General features: G+C 37.3%; 1 long non-coding RNA gene across 1 annotated transcript; it reads right to left on the bottom strand.

Moving 5' to 3' along the window:
* Nucleotides 1–4,693: 4,693 nt before the first annotated feature.
* LOC130986863 (uncharacterized) lies at nt 4,694–5,561 on the bottom strand. Its single transcript, XR_009089458.1, has 2 exons — nt 5,016–5,561; nt 4,694–4,895 (listed from the first exon to the last, which is right to left on the bottom strand). It is a non-coding gene; the product is annotated as an uncharacterized LOC130986863 (long non-coding RNA).
* Nucleotides 5,562–16,923: the final 11,362 nt, after the last annotated feature.

The following is a 16,923-nucleotide window of genomic DNA, read 5'->3' as shown; positions in this document are numbered from 1 at the left end:
AGTATTTCATGCTTTGTAACCTATTAGTTTGTGCATTTTATCTTCGTAAACTGAAAATATTCAATCTTTATTACTTCGTACAAAATAAATGACCACACATTCATCATAAGTTCATAATGTACTAAATAATCTAGAATAATCAACAACATTCGTCAAAACCTCCAATGTATCACTAAGAATTCAATTTACCACACCAAATGTGAAACCAAAGCACAAATAGTCTGTAACTATCCATCACCCAGTAGTTAAGCTTCTCGGGTAGATCCTGGATAGGAAGATCCAACAAATAATTAAATCCTAATGTCGCCGCTGCTTTTGATGCTAGTTTATCTCGTTCAACAAGGACGACTAATCTTCTGGACGTCTGACAACCCACTCCTTGTAATTCACCATCACCGCTTTGCGCTTCTCGTACCTTGTCTTTTTTATAACAGCGACGATAGACCTCCAACATCAACTGAAGTGTCTGAATTATCTTCACCAGACTGCTTTGCAACCTTCATTTCTTTACTCTTTTTCAAAACTCCTAATTCATTCAAACAACTAAATAATTCAAAAAATACACAAACATGACCAAAAACATGTAACCACATAATGCAAAAATTCAAGTACCACCTAAATATAGAAAAAAAGTACAACCTAAACCACTCTTAAATTAATAACAGTTTAACATACCGTCTATCATTGCAAGCTTCAACTCTGTTAGCAATGGGTCATTCCTATGCTTAGTTCGTGCTGCATAAAGACGAGGAATTGTATCTCCTTGCATAAAACAAACTTGATACTGGACAAGTAACATAAACAAACCTTCACTTGTCTGTCTACTTGCATCTCCTTCAACGTCCCTCTCCCGAATTACTATTCCCCTTTTTTGGGCACTATTGCTGCAATTCACGCGCAAATTTCTTTCATTATGCACACATATTGTGGCTTCACAGAACCTCAAAGATATAAATTTATCACACTCACACAAACGCATATCTAATATCAGTTGGGTTCACACTCATCACCCACGCAAACTTGTAACCATTTCTAATCAATTACTACCTAATGAGCTGGCAATCATCAGCTAAACAATCAGAATACACAAAACAGATGTCAATTCAGACACAACACAAAATATTTTCAGATTACAACATGGTTCACGCTAATAAAGTTCGTATATGCAATTTCATAATTATGGATTCATACAACATCTAAAATTGATTCAAGGCCAACATGTAAGAGTGATTCATACAACAAATTCATATCAAGAACAAAACTGATTCATAATTAATATCAGTAATTCAAAAAACTCATAATTTAGCAATATCTTCCTTTGAATGGGTTCACACAAAGTACAGAGTTCTAATTCATGGTTGCAATTCTGGTAAAACACATATATGTTCATGAACAAATGATGTCCCGATTCACATTGTGGACATCATCAGATAATGATTACACAAATGAATATTATTAAATTCGCATTAATACCCCCGAAAATCATCATTGTGATATGTCATCTACAAAAAAAAGGGGGAAACACCAGAAAATAAACCCAAAGTTTCGATTAATTCATATCTTACAATCTCAGAGATCTCAAGAATACACATATATTGAAAAAAGAAATAACAAACCTAATAGAAAACTTGCAATTAGACGAATTCCTTAAAAAAAATTGATATGTGTAGATCCACTACAAAAAATAAAATGACATCTCACACAACATTGTTCTGACACCAATTAATCTGTTTATTAAATTATAAATCTGACAAAACCATTTAAACTAACAAACTAATTCATGCAAATTAAAAATTGTACAAGTACAGTCCATGAATCAAGCAAACATGCAAATTCGTAAGCAAATATACAAATACTTTAAACCATTAGAGAAATTGCACATCACAACTCACTCACCGGAGCTCTTCGATTTCGTTTTCACCATTAAAACATGGGATTAGTTTCGCCTACTTTTTTGGGGGTTATAAATTTCTGTTCTCTGCGGAATGAATCTGCAGACGAAATACGAAGAAAATTGCCTGCAAAAAATGGTAGAAACTAAACCCTAAAATGATTGGTTCATAAGATTTTATTGATTTTAAATTAATTCTCCATAGCAATCATATAAAATCTGATTTTCCTTATTTATTGAGCACAATTTTCGGGGAATAATTGTTGCAGATAAACATTCGAAAAATACTATACCAAAAAAGCCCTTGTAAAAAACTTTGGTGTGAATCATACGTATATGACCTTCGAACTAGATAGCTAAATAATTCACAATCTCAACCGTCCAGATTTCTAGATTAAGGGTTAAGATTAGTTCCTATTTTATACACTAAGAGGTGTTTTCACCCTAGCCCTCCCCTATATATATATATATATATATATATATATATATATATTAAAAGATCATATACAATTTCTTTTTGAATGCCCAACAATTAAATTCTAGTCCAATTTTGAACTAAGTTTTCTGAAAATACAACTTAACGCTCAAAGTTGATATTAATAGAATAATTTTCTTAAAAACAATTCCATCAAAACTTTCGCTTTAAAATTCGAGTAATAAATCAATCCTAATCACACATTGACTTTCAGGTGCAATGGCTAATTCGAAAGAACCACGAGCTCACAAGGCTTCTAAACACATAGAGAGGAAGTATAATACAATTAGAGAAATAGTAAGAAGATGCTATATTGTGGTTACCAGGATTGCAACTGAGTACAACATAGTAGATCCTTTCACAACGCCTTACCAGGCCCAACGTTCGATAGTCATGTGAAAAATATGGAGTGAAGTGTATTGGGGACATGCTTTGAGTATAAGTAAGAGATTTTGTTAGACTAGGGGTATACTCGAAAATATGTTTGAGTATAAGTGGGAGATTATTAGGGTTTGGTTACTGCAAAGCTTGCTTTAGAGCCACTTGTATATTGTCAAACCTTATTTCCCTATTTATGAGAAATTATTATTTTATCATGTTGTTTGCTATTTAATTTATTTGTTAAATTATATTGCAATGTGTCCAGTATTCTACGTTTTAGATCATGTGGTGATCGGCGATTACAAAAGATCACATGGATATTTTTTGTAGAATAAAATATGTTCACATTCTAAAAGATCTGGACAATCTATTGGTAGTGAATGAAGTATTTAGTTCTGAATTTAGCTTGTCTTGGCTAATTAAAGACATTTGTGCGGTTGTAACACTTAAATTAGATTCACAGTGACATAAGTTTTAAATGGCTGTCAGAATTAAGAACGACATCTTTATTATGCACTACTTTGATTTATTAAGGGGTGAGAATATTGGTAGTGACTGAATATTTGATTATTAATATAATAAAATATTCTCGATATCTTGGGTAGTGGTAATTTAGTCTCGAGATGTGCTATTATATTATTGTATAAATTCGTGTCTCGATACATCAAATTGATGATGTCTTATTAAGGTGCTCATAATGTTTACTGTAATAGAACTCAACCAATAGAATCTATTTCCAAGAGCAATATTATGTTTAGGGATGGCAACGGGCCGAATCTGGACCGGGTCTGGCCAATACCAGATCCAGATCCGTTTTCATATACCAGATCCAGATCCAGATCCGTGGATCTGAAAATTTTGGATCCAGATCTAGATCCGTCAGATCCGCGGGTCCACGGTTCGAGATCCATGGATCTACTATTTTTAAATTAAATTAAAAAAAATTCACAAAATCAACAACATCTAATTTCCATCATGAAAAATATAACACAAAATACTTTTATCTAATTACTTTTAGTTTTTATTCTTTTGAATATAATTTATTTATTATTTTTAATTTAGTTAATATTATTAGTAAACTAAATAATATAAAAAATATATATAAAATAAAACGGATTCACGGGTCGGATTTGGGCCGGATCCGGATCTAAAATTTCAAGATCCAGAGCCGTTTTCAAAACTGAGATCCAGATCCGTCGGGTCCAAAAAATTGAGATCCTGATCCGTTTTAAAAACGGATCTGGATCCACGGATCTGGACCGGGTCCAAGATCCACTGCCATCCCTAATTATGTTAGAGCAATTATACTATTGAATAATAAATCAATTAATAGTTAATTAAAGTTGATAGCAAACTTAAATTAATTAATGGACATGTGCTATCTTAAACACGAGAAATAACTAAATGAAAATCATATTCGTAATATAGATCATAACGAATAGTTCACTATTAATTCGTTAATGGAATTAATTAATATTAATATATTCAATTTGAGTTAGACTCAACTTAAGGTAATTTGAAGTTTATTAGGAGATCCAATCCTAATCCTCGAAAGAATCTCTAGCATCATTCCTATAAATAGGGGAGTGATGATGCATAACACATCACTCATTTTGAATGCTCTAAATTGAGAAATATGAATAGAATTATTCATTTAAAAAATATCTAAATTCAAAAACTAAAATAATGATTCAAATCCATCGAACCCTATTTATAGAAGGCCTAAGTCCCAAAAATTGAATTTGAATCAAGTCCAAGATCCACTTCCATATTAAGCTGAGCCTACTTTGGTAATACAAATTTTATAGAGAGTCTTAGCCCAATATAGATTAGATTGTATAGGATTTGATCTATTTTTACTCGCACTCTGCACCACTTACATATATTCCCCCGTCCCATTATTTATGACACGTGCCTTTTCGGCACGGTGATTAAGAAAAATAAAATTAGGGAATTCGAAGTGTGTTTAAGAATTTGTTCATCACCAACAATTGAGAAACATCCCAAAGATCTACACAACAAAAATCGAGAAACAAAAAGATCCCAAAGATCTACACTTCCAGAAACAAAATTTGAGAAACAATAATTATCCAAACATCCCAAAATCTCCAGTTACACCTCCAGTTCTTGAAGACAAGATCTACACATCTAAAACCAAGAAACAAAGAAAAACGTTCATTCCCAGAAACTCTAGAGATGCATCATCAAGCATAATCTATTTGCTTTTTTGCTTTGATTTAAGGAATGAAGTAAAAGAACTGAACTAACCAAACTTGTGTTGCTTGAATATTGGGGGAGGTGGACTATCATCGGAGTGGTGAGTCGAGAAGAGAAGGGGCTGGAGCAGGGCAAAGTAGTCGGCGGCGGTTGTGGCCTGTTGGTCGTTGCTGCTTGTCAGTTGGTAGGGAGATGTAGGAAACAACGGATGGTTAGGGTGGAGGAGACAGGCCCAACGACGACGGTTTCTCTACTGGCCGTTAGCCAGAGTAGAGAGAGAGAGAGAGAGAGATCGACGACAACCTCTTGTAGCAGTCGGTCCAAGCATGAGAGAATGGAGAAGGTGTTGGCGCGGCTGTTGTTGTCACTAACGGTGGCTAGTGGCGGCGACTTCGTCGCATGAAGGGGACGAGGGGTGAGAGGTAGGCAAAAGCTAGGGATTTTTTTTAGAAATTGGGGATTTAGCGGTTTCGTGGAATCGGGAGAGAGAAGAGGAGGACGATGCTAGTGAGAGCAGAAGGTGGTTGGCGGCGTGCCTAATGGCTGCGGCTTCTCGTCGTCCGACCGAGGGAGGCGGTGGAGAAGAAATGTGAGAGAGACGGAGGGAAAGTGAGAATGAAAATAAAGTAGGGTTTATGTTTAAATAGTTAGTTTAATTAAGTTTTTAATTAAGTTCTAATTATGGATCAAAAATGAAACATGCCATGTTACGTAGAACGACTTAAAAAGGAATACATGCAACGAATAATGGGATGGAGGAAGTACTTGCTTATTAATTACTCACTCCGTCCTCTAATTTAATACTCCCTCCATCCACGATATTGTTTCCAGTTTTATCATCTTGGTCCGTCCACAACATCATTTCCACATCCATTCATAAAAGTGGGGTCCACAAACTTCACTCACAATAATAATAATGAGATCCAAACTCCACTCTCAATAATGCCCACTACTATATATCAACTACTATTCACCACTTTTTTAAAACTCATGCTATTCACAAAGTGAAAACGATATCGTTGACGAAGTGAGTACCTTTTAATAAAGTGGTTGAATGTGTTGTGAGTGGAATATGAATCTTATCTTTATGAGAGTGTTGAAGTGATTAAAGTGAAACAAGACGCCAACTTTAAAGTGATTAAAGTGAAACAAGATGCCAACATATTTTATAGGGTTGTGTGAAATACTTTTACTAGAAATAGAAATAGATACTCCTTTCGTCCCATTAGTAATGTTCTAGTTGTTATATTGAGACGTTCCACTAGTAATGTCTCATACACTTTTTAATAAAAAAATAATTATTTAATATATTATTAATAGTGGGATCAATTAACTATATACATCAACTCATTTAAAATAATTATTAAATATCTTTCACCAACTCACTTTATATACTAATTATATATATATATATATATATCTATATATATATATAGATATAAAGGGAAGGGCTACTGTGAAAACACTTCTTAAAATAAAAATAAAAACACTCCAAGGAGGGAATACACCTATAGACTATTTTTTAAAAATAACAAACACAACCTTTTGACCGATGAAAGAGTTAAAGAAAATTTTAGTTGCAAAGGTTGAAGACTAATATTGAATCTCTCTTCAGTAAAGAGATGTTAGTTAAGCGCAAGGCTTTAACTGATATGCGTGAGGCTTCAGTCTTGTTGTAAAACAGAGGAGTGCTATGAATCATACTGACTATCTGAAGATTGATCAGTTAGAATACTAACACTGGCAGCGGAAAACTTTTCTTTTGAAATAGCATTTGTGATTAACACGTTGTCAAGATTTCGGTTTCACTTTGCAATTAATCAGTTTCAGTTAACAAAGAGTTTGTACACAGATAAGAAAGTAAAGACTGAAAGCGATAAACGACAAATGGATTTTTACGTGGTTCAGAATCTAATTCCTACATCCACGGTCAGTTGATCACACTAACAAACACTCTGGGCTTGTGCTTATGGGTGCATAGCAAATCTTACAACTGAAAATCAAATTTTCAGTACCAACACACTGGGTTGGATTTCTCAAACACTCTGAGCACGCTAAGACACAACAATGCCTTTGCTAGCGCTGGCTAAGATCTCTTGGAGTCAGAACACTGGTCTGAACTCCTCTCGGCTCAAACTCTCTTTTCGGTCAGTTGAAAGGAGGTTAAAAAACTACCAACTAGATCACAGAGAACAGACTCTCTGTAATCGGTAACTTAGGCTTTGGATAAACAAGTATTTGCCTAAGGTTCTAAGAGAATGTATGTAATCAGCAATGGACTGATTTTAGCTTTAGGATTCTCTTCTTCGATTCAAACTTGGGAAGGCTTTGATTGGCTGAGTTGCGATTTCGGCAGCGTTTCAGCTTGGGTATTTGAATCGGTGAAGATTGAAGTGATCATCGAGCTCTACTTATATGAGAGGTCTTGAATAGATCCGTTGGCGGAGATGGTCTTCAAGAATTCATCCGTTGTGAGAGTAATTTGAATTTGGGCTGAGGCTTCAATCTTCGAGGTTCCTTGTTTGGTGAGAAACGGCTACTCAGGTACAGGAGGTAAGGCGTCTCTGAAAAGTAATCACCAAAAAAGAATGCTTTACAGAGAAAGGACGATCCTCTATATCTCTGCATTTAATGCGGCTGTACTTGGAGTGCGTGGCTTTCTTTTAGAACTCTGGAGGTTCAGTCCGGTGAAGAATGTTAATTGATACTTGACTTTAATATCAGTCCGCTGAATCCACGTGGCATGTATTAATGAATCAGTCATAACTGATTCTTCAGTTGAGAAACTCGTTTAGTAAAACATCAGTATTTGACTATGCCTTTAATTGCAAACATCAGTCGATTTCTTCAGTCTTCAATCTTCAGTCCTTCGTTCTTCATTCTTCATTTCTCCGGTCTTCAGTCTTCAGTCTTCAGAACACTAAACAACTAGAAGGTGAACTCCAACACTTGAGTTCGAAAGGTTCTAGTCTATTACAAAGAAAACCTAAGGATTTTAGTATCATCAAAACAAGGGCTAGGATATTTCATTAAGTTCCCAAAAAATTTCCCCTTTTTGATGATGCCAAAACTATACAATCAGTTCTAAGACAAGAAGCGACGGAAAGCAAAAGGCAAGTTACTAAACAAGGTGAATACTATTCTCCCTTAACAGATTATCCTTAAAACTTGCACTTAGAGGAAAAAAAGAACAGTTAAAGAACATTATCTTCAGGTTGAGATCAAATGGAGTGGTATTTTCATTTCAAGAAGGTAATTGATGAGAAATCAGTTTTGGTACAGAGTACAATACATACAAACAAACACAAAATTGAATTTGTGTTGCACTCCATCTTGATCTTGATCTTGATCTTTTTCTTGTTGTTGTTCCTTTGCTTGTTTCTTCTACAACACTTGTTCTCCTTTGACTCGAGGTCTTTTTGGTTCGTCTCCCTTTTGAACTTCTGGTGATCCTTTTGCTTTACCAGCTTTAGTCTCTGAAGGTTTTTCTTTGCCTTCTTTCCCCTTTTTTGGTAACATAAAAAATGAAGGATGACTAATGATGAAAGCTGTGATCAGACGATACCCAACTCCGTTTCTCAGAAACCCGTGAGAAGATTCGAGAAGAGTTTGAGCAGAGGTGACTCAGAAGAGGAAGACGCCAGTGGGTGAGGGAGATGATGAGGGATGAGGAGAAAAGGAGCGTGGATGTGGAAATGAAGATGGGGGATATCGGTGGGTATGATAGCTCTTATGAAAAGAACAAAGAAGAGTGGCTATACATACGGACCTTAAAGGGAAGGAATAGGGTTTGAGATGGAGAAAGGGGGAGAGTATATGAGATGGGTGTGAGAGGGGAAAATCAAATCAGTGATAGTCGTGAGGACTAACATTGTCGATTTGTCTGCACTGGGTCTATATTGAGAAGACCGTATGCGGCAAGGGATGCCGGCATACAACGAGAGAGAGCTCGTTGTTGTTGCCATTATGAGAGGTGTGCAAGAGGCACGAGATAAATAACCAGTTGAAGTAACTAAAGAAAGTTGTTACTTCAACGTTTATCCTCCCGAAGCTTAGAAGCTTCTTCGCGCCTGGCATTATGATGGAAGACACTCGAATCTCCGGATACAAGTGAGAGAAGAAAGGAGCTTGACGTCGGAGAATGATAGCAATCCAGTTGAATGGTCCTGTGTAGATCAGGTCGGCGATCATCATTTTCCCACTCCATGACTTCTTGGTCATTGGTCTCTCCATGGTTGGAACATGAATTTTCTGTAAAATGAAGAATTCTCACAGAGATGTCTGTGGAAGATTGTAAGTTGTGATGAAGAAAGATTTCAAGGTAAGGTATTTAAAGTACGAAGATCTTGAAGATTTTTCGATTTTGGTGCCTTAAACAGAATTTTAAAAGAAAAACTTCACATCCGCCATCACCGCAGGGGATATATGCCTCAAAAGTAGAAAAGAAGAATAAAATCATTGTATCTTGTCAAATTAGTGAAATTTTCAAGATTTTACTGCCGAGGCATGGGAAAAAGGCGGAACAAATTAGGACATTTTTAAAGGTAACATAAAAGATTTTGTCCAACAAGGATATTTCAGTTAAAGTTTCCAACAATCAATTGAAAGAATTTAAAAACGTACTTATCAATTGGAAAGTTGATTATATAAAAGTGAAAGTTCATAACTGAAATAACTGATATACTATATAAATCAAATTACTTACTAGTCGACTGATTATTGTAGTCAGTCGATGCCATGTCTTCAGTTGAACTGTAGAGATCAGTTCTCCCTCAAGAAGATACTTCTTCTTAGGTTGCTACGTCATTAGTTGAGAAGCTTCAGTTGACATCCTCAAAATCAGCATCATTCTTCGGGATTTAGAAGTCCGATCCTTCCACATAGATCATTAAATCTATCTTCCGGAAGAGCTTTGATCAGCAGGTCGGCTCGTTGAATGCTTGTATGGATCTTTACAACTGCTACATCTTTCTTTTCCACATGATCACGGATGAAGTGATGACATACTTTGACATGTTTACACCTGGTGTGATGCACTGGATTCTGTGATATCACAATAGCACTGGAGCTATCGCAGTAGATGAGAACTTCTCTTTCTTCGATCCCGTAGTCCTTCAGTTGTTGGACTAACCACAGAATTTGCGAGCAGCAACTTCCCATAGCAATATATTCAGCTTCAGTTGTAGAGGTAGCGACTGAAGTCTGCTTCTTTGAAAACCATGAGATAAGTTTGTTGCCTAAGAATTGACAGGTGCTGGAAGTTGATTTTCGATCAATTTTGCATCCTGTAAAATCCGAGTCTGAGTATCCTGAAAGCTTGAAGTTGTCGTCAGCTGGATACCAAAGACCTACATTGGGTGTGCCATTGAGATATCTTAGAATGCGCTTTGCAGCATCCATATGAGCTTCTTTCGGATCTGACTGATATCTCGCATATACTCCGACTGTAAAAGCTATGTCTGGTCTACTTGCAGTTAAGTAAAGTAGTGATCCAATGATTTCTCTGTAGTTAGTTGATGATATAGATTTTCCTTCATTTCCTGGATCCACTTTCCAGTTGGTATTCATTGGGATCTTCACTGACTTCATATGTTGAATGCCAAACTTGTTGATCAGTTCCTTGGCATACTTTGATTGATTGATCAGTATCCCTTCCTTGGTCTGCTTCACTTGTAATCCCAGAAAGAAATTCATTTCTCCCATCATTGACATCTGGAATTTGTTCGTCATAATTTCAGCAAACTTCTTGCACATTCGTTTGGATTTGGATCCGAAAATGATGTCATCAACGTAAATCTGAACAAGCAAGAGGTCCTCTTCTTCTTTCAATGTGAACAGAGTTCTGTCCACTGATCCCTTCTTGAACCCTTGTTCAATTAGATACTCAGAGAGAGTATCATACCATGCTCTTGGTGCTTACTTCAAACCATAGAGCGCTTTCTTCAGCTTGTACACCTTGTCTGGTCCAGCAATTTCAAAGCCTGGAGGTTGTTCCACGTAGACTTCTTCAGTGAACACTCCATTGAGAAATGCACACTTCACATCCATTTGGTGTACTTTGAGTCTCTTATGAGTGGCATAGGCTAGGAAAAGTCTGACTGCTTTCAGTCTAGCAACAGGGGAAAAGGTTTCATCGTAGTTTATTCCTTCTTCTTGACTGTACCCTTTGGCCACTAGCCTTGCTTTGTTTCTAACCACATTTCCTTCCTCGTCCTTTTTATTCTTGAAAATCCATTTTAGTCCAATAACTTTTGCATCATCTGGACGACCCACAAGTTCCCAAACTGAATTCCTGTTGAATTCATTTAGCTCTTCTTGCATTGCGATAACCCATTGTGTGGACTTCAGTGCTTCTTCAACATCTTTAGGTTCAGTGTCTGATAAGAAATAGCTGAAATTTTCATCTTCATTGATGCAGTTCTGGTTGATGTCATAGACGAGGTTGCACATTGATCTTCGAGTCTTCACACCGTTTGATGGTTCTCCAATTATGTTGTCCTTAGAGTGTAGCTCAAACCATATTCTATACTTCTTGATTTCCCCTGGTGAAGGTGAAGGTTCTTCAGTCAGGATAGATCGCAGTCCTTCTCTTGACTGTTGTATTGAGAGGTCTTCAGTTGCTTCTTGAGCTGGGAGTGTTGAATTGGTGGTGTAGAAGGTTCTCCACGCTCTTCAGTTGCTGCTTTTCTGGTTTCTCCAGTCGTTGAAGTTCTCCCTTGACTGATGCCTTCAGTAATAACTTTAGTTGGACCTTCAGTTCTTTGACGAATCTTCTGATACTGAAGGTTTTTAGTATCTTCATCTCTTCCTGGCCCCCACACCAACACTTCAGTAGGTTCGGTGCTTTTGATTTCAGTATTTAAAACTCCTATATTTTGAGCATTTTCTCCAGTTTCCTATTTTCTGAAATCATTAAAAGACTCACCAAAAATAACATAAGGTGTTTCTTCCACACATAGAGTTTGAGAGTTAAACACTCGATAGGCTTTGCTGGATTCTTCAGTTCTAGAATATCCAAGGAAAATTCCTGGATCAGCCTTGCTATCAAATGTGTTTAGCTTTTTCTTATCATTGTTATGAATGAAACACCTAGAACCGCAAGCATGAAAGTATGAAATTATTGGCTTCCTGTTCTTCCATAGCTCGTATGGTGTTCTTCCATGTCTTTGAGTGAGGAATGAGCGATTCTGAGTATAGCAAGCATTGTTGACGGCTTCAGCTCAAAACTTTAGTGGTAGTTTTGATTCAGCTAGCATCGTCCTTGCTGCTTCCTTCAAAGACCTATTTCTTCTTTCAGCTACTCCATTTTGCTGTGGAGTTCTTGCTGCAGAGGTTTGATGACTGATCCCTCGTTCTTTGCAGTAGTTCCGAATAACTGAATTGGGGAATTCAGTCCCTCTTTCTGATCTGATGCTGATGATGTTGCCATCTTTTTCAACACTTAGTCTTTTCATCAGTCTTGGTAGTTCCTTCAGTGTCTCACTTTTCCTATATAGAAAAATAATCCAGGTATATCGTGAATAATCATCTACTACTACTAGGGTGTATTTTCTACCGTTATAACTTCTGGGAGACACTAGACCAAAAAGATCCATGTGAAACAGTTGAAGAATCCTTTCAGAGGAGTGTCTTATTTTTGACTTGAATGACGTCCTTGTTTGCTTTCCTCTTTGACATGTTTCACATTCTTGCTTCTTCTGGAAAACAATAGAAGGTAAACCTTCTACTAGTTGATGTTTAGCAAGTTTGTTGATCGTCTTGAAGTTGAGGGGGTTGAGCCTTCTGTGCTATAGCCAGTTCAGCTCTGAGTTGCTTTTGCTGATGAGGCATGTTTCAGGTGGGCTATCTTCCCATGAAACGACGTAGAGGCTTCCTTGCATGATTCCTCTCAGCACCACCTTCTATTGGTTGTTTCTCATAGTGAACTCATCCTTCTTGATCTTCACTGCGAATCCGCTGTTACAAAATTGACTCACAGACAACAAATTATGTTTTAGTCCAGAAACATAGCTAACATTACTGATAATGGCGTTACCCATATTGAGCACACCATAACCTTTTATTTCTCCTATTGAGTTGTCTCCAAATGCAACTTTTGATCCAGCTTTCTCAACATAATGCGTTAGATATTCTTTGTACCTCGTCATGTGCTTTGAGTAGCCGCTGTCCAGATACCATGTTTTGATTGAAGCTTTAACTTCTTCTTTCTTCTTATATTTCCTGGTTTTGCCCTGCAAGGAAGAGTTATTTTAGGTACCCAATTAATGTTCGGGTCCTTTAGAGTTAGTTAGTGTTCCATTTGGAACCCAGATATGCTTCAGTACTGGTCGTTGCACTGATCTTCTACGGTTGACTGATCGTCTGACTGAAGTTGTTGATATTTCAGTTGGCATATGAGCTTTTGTCGGTTAAGCTTTCTTCTTTGAAACCTCTTTCTTGTAGTAATTTTGTCTGGTGTAGATCAGAGGTCTCCTTTGCTTTGCTGTGTATCTTCCTTGAGATACTGGTGTCAATCTTGGCTGATGAGGTCTTGACTAATAATGTGGAGCATAGAACTGATGTTTTCTGAGCTGAGACTGATGAGGTCCAATCATATAATGGTGTGAGAAATTTTGAGTTCGCCTGGACTCGTCATAATTTTGTCTCCATGGTTGTTGCTATTTTCTGAACTGAACTGATTTCAGTTTCTGGTTGTTCTTGTTGTTCTTCCCCCTTAACTGATGAGGAAGAATCTGTTTCTTTGTTCCATTTGCATGTTGTCGTTTCAGTCTGGATGTTCATTCCCTATATTTTGACTGAAATCTGCTCTTCAATCTTTTCAGAAGAGCGAACTGATTTGGTGCCTCCTTTGCTCGTCTGTAGTTTTGTGGAGTTCCTATTCACCATCAGGTTCCTATTCACCATCAGGTTCCTCTTGACTGAAGTTCCTATTCACCATCAGGTTCCTCTTCTATATTTTCTTCCTTGTCAAAATCCCTTGGCTCTTCTGCTGCGTTGTCGTCTGATACTTCAGTTATATCCTGAATTATGACTTTTTTCCCTTTGTCAGTGGGGATCACCTTTCCTCCAATACTTTCCACAAGGGCTTTTGATAGAAAGTTATCTATTAGAGGAGATTTCTTCATGCAGTCCTTGACTGTTAGCTCTAATTTGTAATTGAGCCTCTTGATCTCATGGAATGCTCTCTCACATTCTTTTGCTGATTTCTTGAGCTTTGCTTTCAGTTGGTGATTCTCCAAAATCAGTTCGTCAAGACAGTTTTCATCTGGATAGTAGATGACTGTCTCCTTCTGACATTAATCTTTACTGATTTCCTTTTCCATTTCCTGATTTTGTAGCAGAAGTTTCTCAAACATTTTTCTCAGCTTTCGATGATCATTCATGAGCTGATCATACTCATCAACTTCATTGACCGAGCTGCCTCCAAATTCTGAATTATCTCATGTAAACAACAAGGAGTTATCAGTATTAAGAGTTCTAGAGTAAGAGTTTACCTCAGGCCCATTCATTCCGTTGTCATAGCTGTTGCCTGAGTTGTCAGCCATGCTTTCAGCATCCTTGGCCATGAGGGCTTGGCTCTCATCATCTGAGCTGGTGGAGTTGAAGGCTGATGATTCAGATGCATATTAAGAAGATCCAGCATCTTCAGCTACCATTGCCCTTTTCTTCGCGTATTTGCGATCCCTCTTAGCTCTTAGCTCTTTGCGCTCTTCGTGCGCCAATTCAGGGCATTCTGATCTGTAGTGCCCTTTCTTTTTGCATCCAAAGCATTCCACATCTTTGAGATCAGTTGTGGATGATTTCTTTTCTCTGCTCATGTCCGTGGAGTGTCTTGACTTGTGTTCTCTCTCTCTTCCCTTGAAGTGTTTCTTGTGAAACTTTCTGTACTTGCGGAATTTAGATTCCATCTTGTTGAACCTTTCAGTCAACAAAGCATATTGACTGAAGAAGTCTTCCGGCTTTAGTTTAGTTGGTTCCCGCGACTGCTTCTTACTTTCTTTCGCTGAAGCTTTCACTGCAGTTCCTTTTGATGTCAATGGAGCATCTTCGTCTGATCCTCCAGCTTTCCTAGTTTCTCGATTTCTCTGGATATCAAATTCATTTGCTACGAGATCTGAGAAAAGCTTGTTGGTTGGAAGCATGTTCAATCTAAGTTTGTTCTGATGAGCAACTGCATAAATTTGTCATTCGCCTCGCGGAAGTGCTCGTAGAATCTTTAGATTGATTTCTCATTGGGTATACTTGTCCTTAGAGATGGATTGAACCTCGTTCAATATTTGGTTGAATCTATACTCCATCTCTTCGACTGATTCATTTTTTAGCATTAGGAATGTGTCGAACTTTTGACAAGCTATAGATAGTTTATTTTCTTTTATTTTCTCTGATCCGATGCACATTATTTCAAGAATATCCTCTTGGTGTCATGTTTGTCTGTGACAATTCCGGAGATGATACTCTTGGCAAGATTATCCAGCTCATCTTGCTTTCTTTCTTCAGTGGTGAAGTTGGCCTTCGGTTTGATCTGTACTTCATTATATGGGTCTCGTGTGGTGTCCAGTGGTATCTTCTTGACCACTTCTATGATGATGATTGGTCTTTTGGTGATGACTTCCCACATCCGAGTGCTGAGCCGTGAAGAAGCTTTCCAGTCGAAACTTCCATATATCATATCTTTCAATATTGAACGTCGGGAGTGATGAGGCTCTGCTGTAGTTAGTTTCCATTGAACACAAGAGATATAACAGAAAAAGAACGCACGGAGCACAAGGAAAAAGAAAAAGTTTTAAGACCTTCTTTTTAGAAAATGATCTAGTTCAGTAGAACTGGGTTAAAGCAAATTGTTCTTGCGAACAACCTGCTCTGATACCAATTGTTAGGTCCCGGAAGGTCAAGATAGGTGTATGGGTGGGGGGGGAAGAATACACCTATAGGCTATTTTTAAAAAATAACAAACACAACCTTTTGACTGATGAAAGAGTTAAAGAAAACTTTAGTTGCAAAGGTTAAAGACTGATACTGAATCTCTCTTCAGTAAAGAGATGTCAGTTAAGCACAAGGCTTTAACTGATATGCGTGAGGCTTCAGTCTTGTTGTAAAACATAGAATTGTTATGAATCTTACTGATTTTCCGACGATTAATCAGTTAGACTAATAACACTGGCACCGGAAAACTTTTCTTTTGAAATAGCCTTTGTGATTAACACGTTGTCAAGATTTTGGTTTCACTTTGTAATTAATCAGTTTCAGTTAACAAAGCGTTTGTGCACAGATAAGAAAGAAAAGACTGAAAGCGATAAACGACAAATAAATTTTTACGTGGTTCGAAATCTAATTCCTACATCCACGGTCAGTTGATTACACTGACAAACACTCTGGGCTTGTGCTTACGGATGCACATCAAACTTTACAATTGAAAATCAAATTTTCAGTACCAACACACTGGGTTGGATTTCTCAAATATTCTTAGCACGCTAAGACACAACAATGCCTTTGCTAGCGTTGGCTAAGATCTCTTGGAGTCAGAACACTGGTCTGAACTCCTCTCGGCTCAAACTCTCTTTTCGGTCAGTTGAAAGGAGGTTCGAAAACAACAACTAGATCACAGAGAACAGGCTCTTTGTAATCGGTAACTTAGGCTTTGGATAAACAAGTATTTGCCTAAGGTTCTAAGAGAATGTATGTAATCAGCAATGGACTGATTTTGACTTTAGGATTCTCTTCTTTGATTCAAACTTGGGAAGACTTTGATTGGCTGAGTTGCGATTTCGGCAGCGTTTCAACTTGTATATTTGAATCGGTGAAGATTGAAGTGATCATCGAGCTCTATTTATAGGAGATGTCTTGAATAGATCCGTTGGCAGAGATGGTCTTCAAGAATTCATCCGTTGTGAGAGTAATTTGAATTTGAGCTGAGGCTTCAATCTTCGAGGTTCCTTGTTTGGTGATAAATGGCTACTCA

This window comes from Salvia miltiorrhiza, chromosome 5, assembly GCF_028751815.1.
Source record: "Salvia miltiorrhiza cultivar Shanhuang (shh) chromosome 5, IMPLAD_Smil_shh, whole genome shotgun sequence".
In the NCBI taxonomy this organism is placed as follows: domain Eukaryota; kingdom Viridiplantae; phylum Streptophyta; class Magnoliopsida; order Lamiales; family Lamiaceae; genus Salvia; species Salvia miltiorrhiza.
This window is presented reverse-complemented; position numbering and strand designations above follow the sequence as displayed.